At 54.6% G+C, this 13,129-nt stretch overlaps 5 non-coding genes and 2 pseudogenes across 5 annotated transcripts; all 7 read left to right on the forward strand.

Moving 5' to 3' along the window:
* The first annotated feature begins 203 nt into the window (after positions 1-203).
* On the forward strand, positions 204-321 carry LOC121311188. The gene has a single exon (XR_005949142.1). It is a non-coding gene; the product is annotated as a U5 spliceosomal RNA (small nuclear RNA).
* Positions 322-2,249: 1,928 nt separating this feature from the next.
* On the forward strand, positions 2,250-2,423 carry LOC121311232 (annotated as a pseudogene).
* Positions 2,424-2,959: 536 nt separating this feature from the next.
* On the forward strand, positions 2,960-3,077 carry LOC121311189. Its single transcript, XR_005949143.1, has one exon. It is a non-coding gene; the product is annotated as a U5 spliceosomal RNA (small nuclear RNA).
* A 196-nt stretch (positions 3,078-3,273) lies between these two features.
* Positions 3,274-3,461, forward strand: LOC121311208. The gene has a single exon (XR_005949160.1). It is a non-coding gene; the product is annotated as a U2 spliceosomal RNA (small nuclear RNA).
* A 589-nt stretch (positions 3,462-4,050) lies between these two features.
* Positions 4,051-4,168, forward strand: LOC121311190. The gene has a single exon (XR_005949144.1). It is a non-coding gene; the product is annotated as a U5 spliceosomal RNA (small nuclear RNA).
* A 1,498-nt stretch (positions 4,169-5,666) lies between these two features.
* Positions 5,667-5,883, forward strand: LOC121311237 (annotated as a pseudogene).
* A 2,114-nt stretch (positions 5,884-7,997) lies between these two features.
* LOC121311192 lies at positions 7,998-8,115 on the forward strand. Its single transcript, XR_005949146.1, has one exon. It is a non-coding gene; the product is annotated as a U5 spliceosomal RNA (small nuclear RNA).
* The last annotated feature ends 5,014 nt before the right edge of the window (positions 8,116-13,129 follow it).

A 13,129-nucleotide genomic window follows, 5' to 3' on the forward strand; every position in this document is an offset into this window, starting at 1 on the left:
TCATATTCAGGCAGGCCTAACACACGCAGCAGGCCAGTGTAGCAGCAGCAGCAAAGCGCCCTTTCGCCGGGGCGGAACGGCAGATGCGTTTTGGGAGGAGTTCCCTGTTTTTGTTTTGCGTGCGTGGCCTCGCTGCCGCTTGGCAGAGGGGAGGGCCTTTGGGCCTTTGGGCCGGCCGGAAGGGCTCGGCCACCAGCAAAGGCACGCTCCGGCTTCTCTACAGCTCGAATGAACCTTTCGCCTTTTACTAAAGATTTCCGTGGAGAGGAGCATTTACGAGTTCGATCCAATTTTTGGACAGCCCTTCCCCTCAGGGAGGGGCTCCACCTGGAGTTTAAAAGCAGAACGAGCACAGAAAGGGCGGTCGCCCCCGTTGGAGCCCGGCACCTTTCCTTCCTTCCTTCCTTCCTTCCTTCCTCCCTCCGCCCGCCCGAGAAGCAAGTACCACGACTGCTGCGGCGGGCGGCCGCGCCCGGGGCGTTTGGCCAAAACCATTGTGGGCATCGCTTCTCGGCCTCTTGGCTCTGGTCAGGTGACTTAAGAAGGCGACAGGTATTGGTCTAGAAAGCGTGAGCTGGATAGAGTGTGTGACCTGAAAATGGAGGAAGGTTTTGGAAAAAACACCCTGCGGTTCCAGTTAAAGGAGTTGACCGGGCTATGGGGAAGAAGAAAATTCGTGTTGGAGGTTGTGTTTGGGCTACTGGAGCTGGAAGCAGAAGATGTACACTGCCTAAAGGATAATATCGCAAAAGGAACTTTTGACTTGACTTTGCATTCGGAAGAGGATTGTTTGAAGGCGATTAGGATATATGAGGAGAACAAGGAGCAACTGCCAGTCAAAGTTTTTAACTTGGAGCCTTTGTTTTTGAAAGAGTGGAGAACAGTTTTTGTGACGATGGCCTGCCCCTTCTTTCCTGTGGAGGACATCACTACATTTCTGAAGAGAAGATTTGAGCTGAGAAGTGAGGATCCAGTTAAGAGCATCGATACTGAAGGTTTGTGGAATGGTGTGTTTAAGTATACTGCAAGGTTGTATACCAGGGAGGGGAAGATGATTCACATTAGACCCGACCTGATGATTGGAACAGTAAGAGGGACTCTGTATTATAAAGGACAGCCCAGAGTTTGTTTCAAATGTAGCAGGAGTGGACATTTTGCAGCAGAGTGTGGGGAGGTTGTTTGCAGAAATTGTTTGCAAATGGGACATGTTGCAAGGGATTGTCCCGGAGGGATGATGTGTAACCTCTGTGGCTCAAAGGAACATATGTATAAGGATTGCCCTCAAAGTAAGAAAAGTTATGCTCAGGCAGCCAAAGGAGGAGGGAAGAAAAGAGAAGATACAGAGGAGGAAAAAACAGAAAGAGGGAAAGAAGAAGAAAAAAAAGGCACTGAGAAGAACAAAGGAAAGAGTGTTGGGGGAGGAGTCACAAAGGAAGGAGGCGGAACGGCGGGAAAATGTGGAACTGAGCAAACAAAGGGAAGAGGCGGAGACCCGAGAAAGGAGGAGAAGGAAGGCAGTTCCAAAGATGACCAGCAGAGGTCCCGGGAAGAGCAATCTGTTGCTGACCCAATGGAGGGAGTAGAAGGAGAGGTACAAAGGAAGAGGAAAGACAGAGAAGGGAAGGATGAGAGGACCGCTGAATGTCAAACAAGGAGGATGAAAGGAGGAGAGGAGGGAGCAACATCAAGTTCGAGTTGGGGTGATAGGGTGGAGGAAGAGGTAAAGAAGAAGGAGGAAGAGGTAAAGAAGAGGGAGGAAGAGGTTAAGAAGAAGAGTGTCGTGTGGACGGAGAAAGATATAGAGCATTTAATGAGGGTGGCATGTCCCAGGGACTATGAAAATTTAATGAGATGGAAGGAGAGGATAAGAGGAGCGAGGGTTTCGCATTTAGAATGGAAGGAATATGAAGAGGAGAAAATGAGAATTTTTCTGGAAGCAAAGAAGAAGGCGGAAGAAGCGGCGAGAAAGTGAGGGAAATAGTTTAGAGTAGTTTTGGGTTTTTTTTTTTGTGAACTGAGCAGTTTTGGGTTTTTTTTTTTTTTTTTTTTTGTGAACTTTGAATTTTGAGATTTACAATTTTTGAAAGGGTGTTGGGTTTTTTGTGGATTTATAATATGGGTCTTTTTTTGTGGTTTTTTTTGAGGAATTTAGAATTTTGAGAATTATTAGTTTTGAACGGGTGTTGTATTTTTTTGGGAATAAATTGAGAATAAAAATTGCAAAAAAAAAAAAAAAAAAAAAAAAAAAAAAAAAAAAAAAAAAAAAATCTGTTCTTATCAGTTTAATATCTGATACGTCCCCTATCAGGGGGACCGTCTATATTAAATTGATTTTTGGAATCGGGAGATGGAACAGGGGCTTGCTCCGTCCACTCCACGCATCGACCCGGTATTGCAGTACCTCCGGGAACGGTGCCCATTTCTCAGAAAGGACAAAAGAGAGAGAGAGAGAGAGAGAGAGAGCGAGACTCGGGCTCGGGTGCCTCTCCTCTTCTCCGTCCTCTCTTACCCCTCGCCTAAAGACTCTTCTGCTCCTCTACGAAATGTCTCCCACACTCTCTCGACCTCCTGTACTCCTTCTTCCCCCTTCCTCTCTACTCTCTGGACGCGCCTCTTCTCTCTCCTCTCTCTCGCTACTCTCTCTCCTTCGGGTTTGGTATGGTGAAAGGACCCCCCCTTTCTTCCCCTCCCCTTTCCTGGGACGCGCCGTTTTCCCGCTTTTTTTTTTTTTTTTTTTTTTTTTTTTTTTCATTATTTCATATTCAGGCAGGCCTAACACACGCAGCAGGCCAGTGTAGCAGCAGCAGCAAAGCGCCCTTTCGCCGGGGCGGAACGGCAGATGCGTTTTGGGAGGAGTTCCCTGTTTTTGTTTTGCGTGCGTGGCCTCGCTGCCGCTTGGCAGAGGGGAGGGCCTTTGGGCCTTTGGGCCGGCCGGAAGGGCTCGGCCACCAGCAAAGGCACGCTCCGGCTTCTCTACAGCTCGAATGAACCTTTCGCCTTTTACTAAAGATTTCCGTGGAGAGGAGCATTTACGAGTTCGATCCAATTTTTGGACAGCCCTTCCCCTCAGGGAGGGGCTCCACCTGGAGTTTAAAAGCAGAACGAGCACAGAAAGGGCGGTCGCCCCCGTTGGAGCCCGGCACCTTTCCTTCCTTCCTTCCTTCCTTCCTTCTTCCTTCCTTCCTTCCTTCCTCCGCCCGCCCGAGAAGCAAGTACCACGACTGCTGCGGCGGGCGGGCGCGCCCGGGGCGTTTGGCCAAAACCATTGTGGGCATCGCTTCTCGGCCTCTTGGCTCAGATCAAGTGTAGTATCTGTTCTTATCAGTTTAATATCTGATACGTCCCCCATAGGGGGACCGTCTATATTAAATGGATTTTTGGAAGCGGGAGATGGAAGCGGGGCTTGTTCGCCCTCTACCTTCGCCCGAACGAGCAGGTCCGACTCGTATCGCTGGCCATAACGCTACCATGGAGGCCCTTGGCCACGTGGTAAAAGTCTTTCCAGTTTGCTCTCTCAAAACCTCTCTCTCTACTCTCTGCCTCCCTCTCCGCCTCTCTCTCGCGCCTCTCGCTCTCCTCTCTCTCTAGACTCCTAAAACCGACTCTCATACGGAGAGGGAGGAGAGGAGAAGAGAGAGGGGGAGAGGAGAGAGAGAGAGAGATGGAGAGAGAGAGGGAGAGAGAGGGGAGAGAGAGTCTCTCTCCAGCACCCTCTGGACGGGGCGGGGTGGAGGATAAAGTAGGGGTAAAGCGTGGGGAAAGGACCCCGCGCGGCAAGGGCGAAAAAAAGCTACGGCGTCTTTTCGTTCTTTTTTTTTTTTTTTTTTTTTTTTTTTTTTCATATTTTCATATTACATGCAGGCCTAACACACGCAGCAGGCCAGTGTAGCAGCAGCAGCAAAGCGCCCTTTCGCCGGGGCGGAACGGCAGATGCGTTTTGGGAGGAGTTCCCTGTTTTTGTTTTGCGTGCGTGGCCTCGCTGCCGCTTGGCAGAGGGGAGGGCCTTTGGGCCTTTGGGCCGGCCGGAAGGGCTGGGCCACCAGCAAAGGCACGCTCCGGCTTCTCTACAGCTCGAATTAACCTTTCGCCTTTTACTAAAGATTTCCGTGGAGAGGAGCATTTACGAGTTCGATCCAATTTTTGGACAGCCCTTCCCCTCAGGGAGGGGCTCCACCTGGAGTTTAAAAGCAGAACGAGCACAGAAAGGGCGGTCGCCCCCGTTGGAGCCCGGCACCTTTCCATCCTTCCTTCCTTCCTTCCTTCCTTCCTCCCTCCGCCCGCCCGAGAAGCAAGTACCACGACTGCTGCGGCGGGCGGCCCCGCCCGGGGCGTTTGGCCAAAACCATTGTGGGCATCGCTTCTCGGCCTCTTGGCTCAGATCATGTAGTTGTCTTGGACTGGTTAGCGACTTATTAGACTATCAGTTGTATCCCCCATAGGTGGGCTAGATAGAATTTTTGAACACCTTGAAAGCCTTACGTGTACTCTATCTAAGGTATAATGCGGTACATCGACCAGGTGAATGCCGCCGTAGCTTGCCGTCCGTCATGGAGGCCCATTTGACTGAACGGGTCAAGAGTGTATTGCAGAGAGAAAGAAAGGGAGAGAGAGAGAGAGAGAGAGAGAGACGGGAGAGAGAGAGAGAGGGAGAGAGAGAGACCCCCCCCCCCTTTCCTGAGTCTCCTACCCGATCTCCTTCTCTACCAACATGTTTCAGAGTCGTTGGGCGGTCTTTGTTCTTGCGTCCTTTTTTTCGCTAAAGGGCGCGCGCCCCTCCCCTCCCTTTTCTTGGGACGTGCTGTTTTGTTGTTTTTTTTTTTTTTTTTTTTTCTCTTTTCGTTCTTTTTTTTTTTTTTTTTTTTTTTTTTCATATTTTATATTCCGGCAGGCCTAACACACGCAGCAGGCCAGTGTAGCAGCAGCAGCAGCGGCAAAGCGCCCTTTTGCATATTTCGGATTCAGGCAGGATTCGTTTTGGGAGGAGTTCCCTGTGTTTTGGTTTGCATGCGTGGCGCCCGCTCGCCGGCTTGGAACGAGGGGAGCGCCTTTGGAAGCCTTTGGGCCGGCTTTTTCTGTTTTGCGTCGTAGAAATATCTAAGAAATTCGGGAGAAACTGAGTTCCGGGAACGCTGAGAGGTGTACACGATCGAAATGAGGTCCATTGTTGGGATCAACGAATAGAGTCGACGAAACTTCAGCTTACTATCTACACTTGACGAAGGGTGTATCGCTCCCTTGCATGAAGATGTATAATGTTGTAACACGCTAATTAAACTTACGACGCTGACTAAACTTGGACAATAATGTTCTCGGTCACTGCTCTTGAGACGATGGCAGGTGTAGGTGAACCAGTAGCCTAGAGCGGACATTCTATAACGTCATTAAAAAGCATAACGAGCACAGAAAGGGCGGTCGCCCCCGTTGGAGCCCGGCACCTTTCCTTCCTTCCTTCCCCTTCCTTCCTTCCTTTCTACGTGACATCGCTAACACGCGATACGCTAGCCGTCAACCGGGCCGCGGAGACGACACATCGTTCTCTGGTGGACCAGTGATTAGCTTCGCGAGCTCTCTCCTAGGATCGACTGGTGCCTCGTTCGTCTCGGGGGTTTGTATTGGGAGTGGAGGAGGAGGGGTGGAGTGATAAGACGCTACTCACCATTGTGGGCATCGCTTCTCTGCCTCTTGGCTCAGATCAAGTTTTGTATCCGTTTTTTTTTTTTTAATTTTTGATACATTTCTATAAAGATAAGATCCGCTTGCCACACGGATTTAATCGTGTCGTTCAATTCACGTGTCATGGCAGGTGGTTTAACTGGTTGCTGTATCGATCGTCGTAATGTCGCGGGCTAATGAACTGTGGCTGCACGCCTTGCGCTAGCGCATAAACCCTACCTAAGCAGTGCGGCACGTTAAAAACATTAAACGGTTTTTCTCTCGAACCCACTCGGGTAGCGTAAGTGGCGAACCTTCTCCCTCCACGTTGATACTCTAGGAAACCGATGCATGAAGTAAATACTTTTCTTTTACGACTTCCACACCGTCATCACGACGTCTGCCCAGTTTTCCTGTTCCTCGCGGTTGTTTCCCCCCCCTTCCCCCCACTTTTCCCCCCCCTTTCCCCTCTCCCCCCCCCCTCCCCCCCCCCCCCTCCCCCCCCCCCCCCCCCTCTCCCCCCCCCCACCCCCCTTCCCCCCTCCCTTCCCCCTTTCCACCCCCCCCTCCCCCCTCCCCTTCCCCCCCCCCCCCCCCCCCCCTTTTCCCCCTCCCTCCCCCACCTCTTCTTCTTTTCGTTTCTTTTTTTTTTTTTTCCCCCCCCCCCCCCCTCCCCTTTCCCCCCCCTCCCCCCCCCCCTCTTTCCCCCCCTTTCCCCCCCCCCCCCCCCCCCCCCCCTTTTTTCCCCCCCCCCCCCCCCCCCCCCCTCCCCCCCCCCCCCTCCTTTCTCTCTCCCCCCCCCCTGGTGGCGTGTTTTTCCCCCCTCCCCCCCTCCCCCCCCCCTCCCCCCCTCCCCCCCCCCCCCCCCCCTTTTTTTCCCCCCCCCCCCCCCCCCTCCCCCCCCCCTTTCCCCCCCTCCCCCTCCCCCCCCCCCCTTTCCCCTTCACCCCCCCCCCCCCTCCCTCCCCCCCCCCCCCCCCCCCCCCCCCCCCCCCCCCCCCCCCCTCTCCCCCCCCCCCCCCCCCCCCCCCCTTTTTTTTCCCCCCCCCCCTTTCCCCCCCTGTTCCTCCCCTTTTTAACCACCCCCACTCGATCCAAATCGCTTTACCCCTCTCCCCCCCCCCCCCCCCCCTCCCCCCCCCTACTCTTTCCCCCCCCCCCCCACCCCCCCCTTCCCCCCCTCCCCCCCCCCCCCCCCTCCCCCCCCCCCCCCCCCCCCCCCTCCCCCTTCCCCCCCCCTCCCCCCCCCCCCCCCCCCCCCCCCCCCCCCCCCCTCTCCCCCCCCCCCTCTCCCTCTCTCCTTTTTCCCTCCTCCCGAAGAGAAACCCGGGCGACGGGGGAGAGGAAAACCCCCTCCCCCCCCCCTTTTTCCCCCCCCCCCCCTCCCCCCCCCGCTGCCCCAAGGGAAGGAAGACGGGCCAAGAGCAGAGGCCGGGAGGATTCAGAAAATTCCCCCCCCTTCCCCCCTCTCCCCTCCCAGCCCCCCCCACCCCCCCCCACCCCCCACCTCCCTACGGGAAAGAGGATTTCCCCCGCGCCACCCTGGTTCCCTGGCTCCCACCCCCCCCCCCCCTCCCCCCCTCTCCTTCTCCCCCCCCACGACCGGGGCGGTCATGGAAGGCACCCCGTAAAAGGGAGTGGGCAAGGAAGGGAGGGGGAGTTCGAGCGGGGAAGGACAGAGGACCAAAGGAGAAGAAAAACGGGACGGACAGAAACAGGTGCAACCCAAGGGGAACCCCCCCCCCCCATTTCCCCTTTCTGTGGGGGACAAGGGGCAAGAGGACCCCCCCTTCCTTCTCCCCTCCCTCCCGGGGGAGGGGACAAAAGGGAAGGAGACCTTTCCCACCCCCCCCCTCTCAGGAAAGAGGGGGAAAGGACCATCGCCTTGTTTCCCCCTCCCCCTTCCTCTCCCCCCCCTCCCCCCCCCTTTTCCCCTTCCCCCCCCCTTTTCCCCCCTTTTCTTTTCTCTCCCATCACCCTTTTTCCCCCCCCCCCCCCCCCCCCCCCCTCCCCCCCCCCCCCCTCTCCCCCCCCGTCCCCCCCCCCCCCGTCCCCTGAGAAACTTCAGCACTATACACCAAAGGGGAAAGGGGGACCTTGGGGCCAGAGGTTACCTCCCATTTCCCAGCAGTCCTCTCTCTCCCTTTTCCCTCTTACTCCTCCCCCCTCTCCCCTGGGTGGAACCTCCAGAAAGAGCGTTTTTAATATCCACCCTCCCACCTTTCCACGTTCCGGTGCCTTGCGTGACGCGTAATTCCCTATTCATGTTTCCATTTTGGCACCCCTAGGTCCTTCCAATGTTGCAAAGTTTTGTTGGAATTTTTAGCCCACTCCCTCCCACCTGCCCCCTCCGGCTTCTCTACCGCTCGAATGAACCTTTCGCCTTTTACCAAAGATTTCCGTGGAGAGGAGCATTTAAGAGTTCGATCCAATTTTTGGACAGCCATTCCCCTCGGGGAGAGGCTCCACCTGCAGTTTAAAAGCAGAACGAGCACAGAAAGCAAGTATTCCCGACAGAAGGGCTTTGAAGAAATTATTGTGTTGGAAAAATCCACCCTTTTCCTATCCTTTCCTTCCCCCGCTCCGTCACCCTCCCCCTCCGCCCTCCCTCTCAGGTCACCCAAACTGTTGGCCCTTCGTGCCCGACGGCGCCCGGGCGATTGGGCCTAAGGGGGAGCTAATCGGTTAGACCTGTCGGGCTCTTTTGGCCCATAATAACCACTGGTTTTATCGGAAGGTTCACTGCAGCTCACCATAGTCATGAGAACGTACCCCCCATTTAAAGCGGGACGTCTATAGCAGTACCCAACCATTTGGTGTGTTGGGCGGAAGGGGGCTTGTAACCGGACACGCCATTTCAGGGGCATTAGGCACCGGAGAAACGGCACAGGGGGGATCCGAGGCTAATGTGGGTACCCCACTCCGGGGCCTCGGAGAACGGTTTATCTTGGCAGGCGGCAACGGTTTCATCTAATAACTTTTACAAAACGGTTTTAAAATGATTAAAGTCCTTAATGGCTTGTATGAGATAATCCCCTGTGAATTAGCCCTTTTTCCGTAACCAGTTCTCGTGTCCATAGGTAGAAAAGCCCTGAAAAACGGCGGTAAACACGTTTTGGTGGAGTTTCCGTTGACCGCCGGAGCCCCCTCCCCCATTTTCCCCTCAAAAGGTCAATAGAGTCCCCCGCCAGGGGGTTGGGGTTTTTTTTTGTGTGGAAGTTTTTTTTAGTGTGGGAGAAAACCCAGCCCCGGGCGGAGGCGAGCCCTCCCTGGGGGAACCGCCCCTTAGCCTCCACACTTTTAGCCTTGCCTCCCTGGTGTTTACTTTCATTCCTCCCCGCACCACTTTCCGTGGGCCGACCCCACGGGTCCCTTTCCCCCGGCCCGCCCTGTTCCCCTGGGACAGTGAAGAAGTCCCCAAGGGGTGTTTTTTTTTGTGTGGAGTTGGTTTGTGAGGGGGCCTTTTGCCCTTTCTTTTTTTTTTTCCCCCCCTTCCCCCCGCCCCCCCCCCTCCCCACCCCCCCCCACGTGTTTTTTTTATTCTTTTCTTGTTTGCTGTTTTTTTTTTTTTTTTTTTTTGTTTTTTTTTTTTTTTTTTTTTTTTTTTTGTTTATTTTTTTTTTTGTCCTTTTTTTTTTTTTTCTTTTTTTTTTTTTATTTTTCCATATTTCATATTGGGCGGAAGGGGGGGAGGGTTGTGGCAGGGGGGAGGTTTGGTAAGGGAAGTGCCCCCTCCCCTAAACCTTGCAAAACACGCAGCAGGCCAGTGTAGCAGCAGCAGCAGCAGCAAAGCGCCCTTTCGCCGGGGCGTGTAGTTTTTTTTTTTGGAAGTGAGGCCGGGGTGCCCCTCCCCCCCCCCCGCCCTGCCCTGGGACAGTGAGTGCAGAGTCTCAAGAGGTGTTTTTTTGGAACAGGGTTTTTTGTGAAGGAAAGGTGGGGGGGCGGGGCCTCCCGACAACTGCCCTTGAGAGGCCAGTGAAGAGAAGCACGGGTTGTGCGACAGGGAAAGTGTAAAAGTTTTTGGAGGCACGGAAGTGGAGGGCGCGGTGGTGGGCCCGGGAGGGCCCGAAACAAAATGCCCTTGTGACCCCAGTGAGTTTAGAAGGAAGAATGGGGAACCGGGGGGAGGAACGGGGGGGTCGCAGCCCCCGTTGAAAGAACGTTTTGGTTTTTTTTGGGGTGGACAGTTTGTGCCAATGTAGAGAGCGGTGGGGCCCCTCCCCGACTGGCCTTGACAAAGGAAGTGGAAAAAAGGGAGAAAAGGGTGGTTGTTTGGGTGACGTTGTTTGGGGGCCGACAAGGCAATTTTTGTGGAAGGGCGGTTGACGCCCCTCCATTGATGGAACCAAGGCCCATGCCGCTTGTAGGGACCCAGGGCACTGGGATAGGAGTTCCTCGGGACGTTTTTTTTTGTTTGTTGTGGAGTTAGTTTGTTCTAAGGCACCCCTTGTTTTTTGCGGGGGACCCTGGTCCCTTGGGACAGTGAAATTAAGAGAAAAAAGACAACCCCTCAGATGGTTGAATCGAGGATAAAAGTTTTTGTAACCGGCGGAAGGTACCCTCCCCCGACTTGCAAAGAATAGTGGGGTGATCGAAGGCACGGTAGGTCCCGTCCGTTGGGGTAATTTGTTTAAGAAGTGTGAGTGCGGTTGCCACCCCTTCCCCCCGAAGGGTGCCTGTGAAACAGTGGGGAATGGAGTACCCCTCAGGGTGTTTTTTTTTGTGGGTGAGTTTTGTGAGGGCCCGGTTGCCCCTCCCCGACCCTGCCCCCCCCTGCGGACCAGTTGAATAGAGTTCCCCACGACGCAGGTGGTGTGGTTTGTTTTGACCGGAGGGGCACAGAAAAGTGTGTACTGGTCGAGACACCCCCGGTTTTTTCGTTCTTTTTTTTTGTTTTTTTTTTTTTTTGTTACCATTGGCAATGTGGACTTTCTGGACAAGGAAGGTGTGTTTTTTTGTGGGGATGTGTTTTTTCTTTTCTTTTTTTTTCATATTTCCTCTGTTGGGGGCCCCCCCTGGGGGGCACATTAGTAGTCCAGTGTAGCCCCTCAGGCGGGAAGGTTTGAAAGAAACTTAGTTTTTTGTTGTGAGGGGGCGGTGCCCACTCAGAAACCCGGCCTTTGGGGTACCAGTATGGTGATACCAGAGTCCCCTCAGTGGTGTTTTTTGTGGAAGTTTGCGGTGCGTGAAAGGTGCGGTGAACCTCCCGCCACCCGCCACCCTGGTAAGAGGGATAAGAGTCCCCCGAAAAAACAGGGTTGAAGGCCCGAAAAGAAACGGGGGGGGCCTTTTTGCCCCGGAAAAAGAACAGACGAAGATTTGCCCCTAAGAAAGAGGGGGGGCGAAGGCCTGGAACGGGGCGACTGGGATAGGAGAGTGTGTCCCCCCCCCCCCTCAGGAGTGGTTTGGGTGTGAGGGCCAGTTTTGGTGGAACAAGCCCGTGTGGGGCCCGACTCCCCACTGTGGCCCTGTAAAGGTTTGGAATTTAGAGTCCCCCCCCCTATACAGGTTTTTTTGCACCGGAGTGGCCAAGGGTGGGGGCGCCCAAGGGTGAAACCGGGGCCCCTCCCCGGGCAAGTCATGAAGTGACAGGGGAGGTAAGAACCCCCCACCCCCGACGGTAAGGGGACGGAGATTTGTTTTTGGGTGGGAGTTTTAACGGAGGGCCGAGGTTTGAGGACACCACTGGCCCGGGGTGGGGGGGGTGCCACAGGGGCGGGGAAAAAAAACCGCCGCCCTGCCCCCGTTTCCCCCCCCCCCCCGAGAAACTGCCCTGCCAGTGAAATAGATTCTCAAGAGCCCCGTTTTTTGTGGGAGTGCCAAACCATTGGGGGCAAGGAGGGCGGGTGGCTTCTCCCCCCCCTGACTGCCCTGAACCAGACGGCCGACAGAGGCCCCTCCGCAGGGTGTTTGTAAAGTATTGTGGAAGTTTTTTGTTGAAAGAGGATTGGGCCCCTCCCCCGAAAGCCTGGACAGTGAAATAGAAGCCGCCCTTAGGAGTGGATTCTTTTGAGGAAAAACAAGGGAACAGAGAGGAGGGCGGTTGCCCCCTCCAGCCGACCTGCCCCCCCCCCTGGGACAGTGATGTGAATGGGCCCTACAGGGGTGAGAAAAGGGGAAAAGACAAGGTCGGCCCCTTTGGGAAAAGGTGAGCGGTGCCCTTCCCGAACCCTGGCCCCCTGTGACCAGTTGGGATAAAGAGTCCCACTCAGGTGTTGTTTTTGCAGGAGGGTTTTTTGTGAGGGGCGGGGTGGCAGTTGGGGCCCCCCTTCCCCCCCCTGGGACGCGCCGTTTTCCCGCTCGTTTCGTTCTTTTTTTTTTTTTTTTTTTTTTTTTTTTTTTTTTTTTTTTTTTCAATATTTCATAAATTCAGGGCATGACTAACACCACCAGCGCCAGATGTAGCAGCAGCAGCAAACCGCCCTTTCGCCGGGGCGGAACGGCAGATGCGTTTTGGGAGGGAGTTCCCTGTTTTTGTTTTGCGTGCGTGGCCATCCTCCACCCACAGTACTTCCCTAAAGGCGATTGGGACCCAAGAAACCTACAGGGGCTTTGGGCCTTCCGGAACCGCCAAAGGGGGGCTCTTACCCGACCCAATGGAAGAGGTCCAAGACACCACGGCAACAAAACAAAACACAAACCAAACAGAATGAGAAACCGCTACGAATTGGCGCGGTTCTACGGATACGACGATAACCTTAGACCCGTAAGCCTTTTAACTCCCTATTGTGGGATATATTACATAAGGGGTTGGGGGGGGGGGGGGGGTTCCTTTTAATTCGGGGGGGTTTTTTTTTTTCCTTCCTTCCTTCCCTTGCCTTGTAGAAGAGCATTTTATACCTTCCGCTATGCATTTTTGGACTTACCGCAAAACCTTCGCCCCGTAAGCCTAAGGCTTCTTTCCCTGGTCTCGGCGGCCAGGTACGTAGTTGGGAAAGATGAACTTCACATCGGCCATGTCATTGTGGCCCCCCGGGTTTTTCGGCCAGCCCCCAAGCTGTTACTTTCCAACTATTTTGAAAGCCATCGCCCTCTTCAACGCTCTCTAGTGGTAGTATCCTGTCAATTAAACAGTTAAAATATATCTTCTCCCTCCCCCTCTCGGGCCCGTCCCCTACGGCTGGAATCCTCTGGGAACCCTAGCTTCCGCTCGCGATCTTGCCTCAGTCCAACTGACTCACGCGCCGACACTGGGGCCAAACCATTGGAGCATCGCCAACTCCTCCCTATTCTAACTTTCTCTCATCTTCCTCAATCGTTCTCGGTTCTAGAGAGCTTCTCGCCTCCGGGATACAGATCAAGTGTAGTATGAGAGAGAAGAGGAGAGAGAGAGAGAGAGTCGAGCGAGGGGGAACCCCACCCTCCCCTTTCCTGGGACGGGAGATGGAAGCGGGGCTTGCTCCGTCCACTCCACGCATCGAATCGACCCACCCGGAGACGACGAACCCCCCGTATTCTTTTTTTTTTTTTTTTTTTT

The sequence above is a fragment of the Polyodon spathula genome, unplaced genomic scaffold (assembly GCF_017654505.1).
Source record: "Polyodon spathula isolate WHYD16114869_AA unplaced genomic scaffold, ASM1765450v1 scaffolds_3021, whole genome shotgun sequence".
NCBI lineage: Eukaryota > Metazoa > Chordata > Actinopteri > Acipenseriformes > Polyodontidae > Polyodon > Polyodon spathula.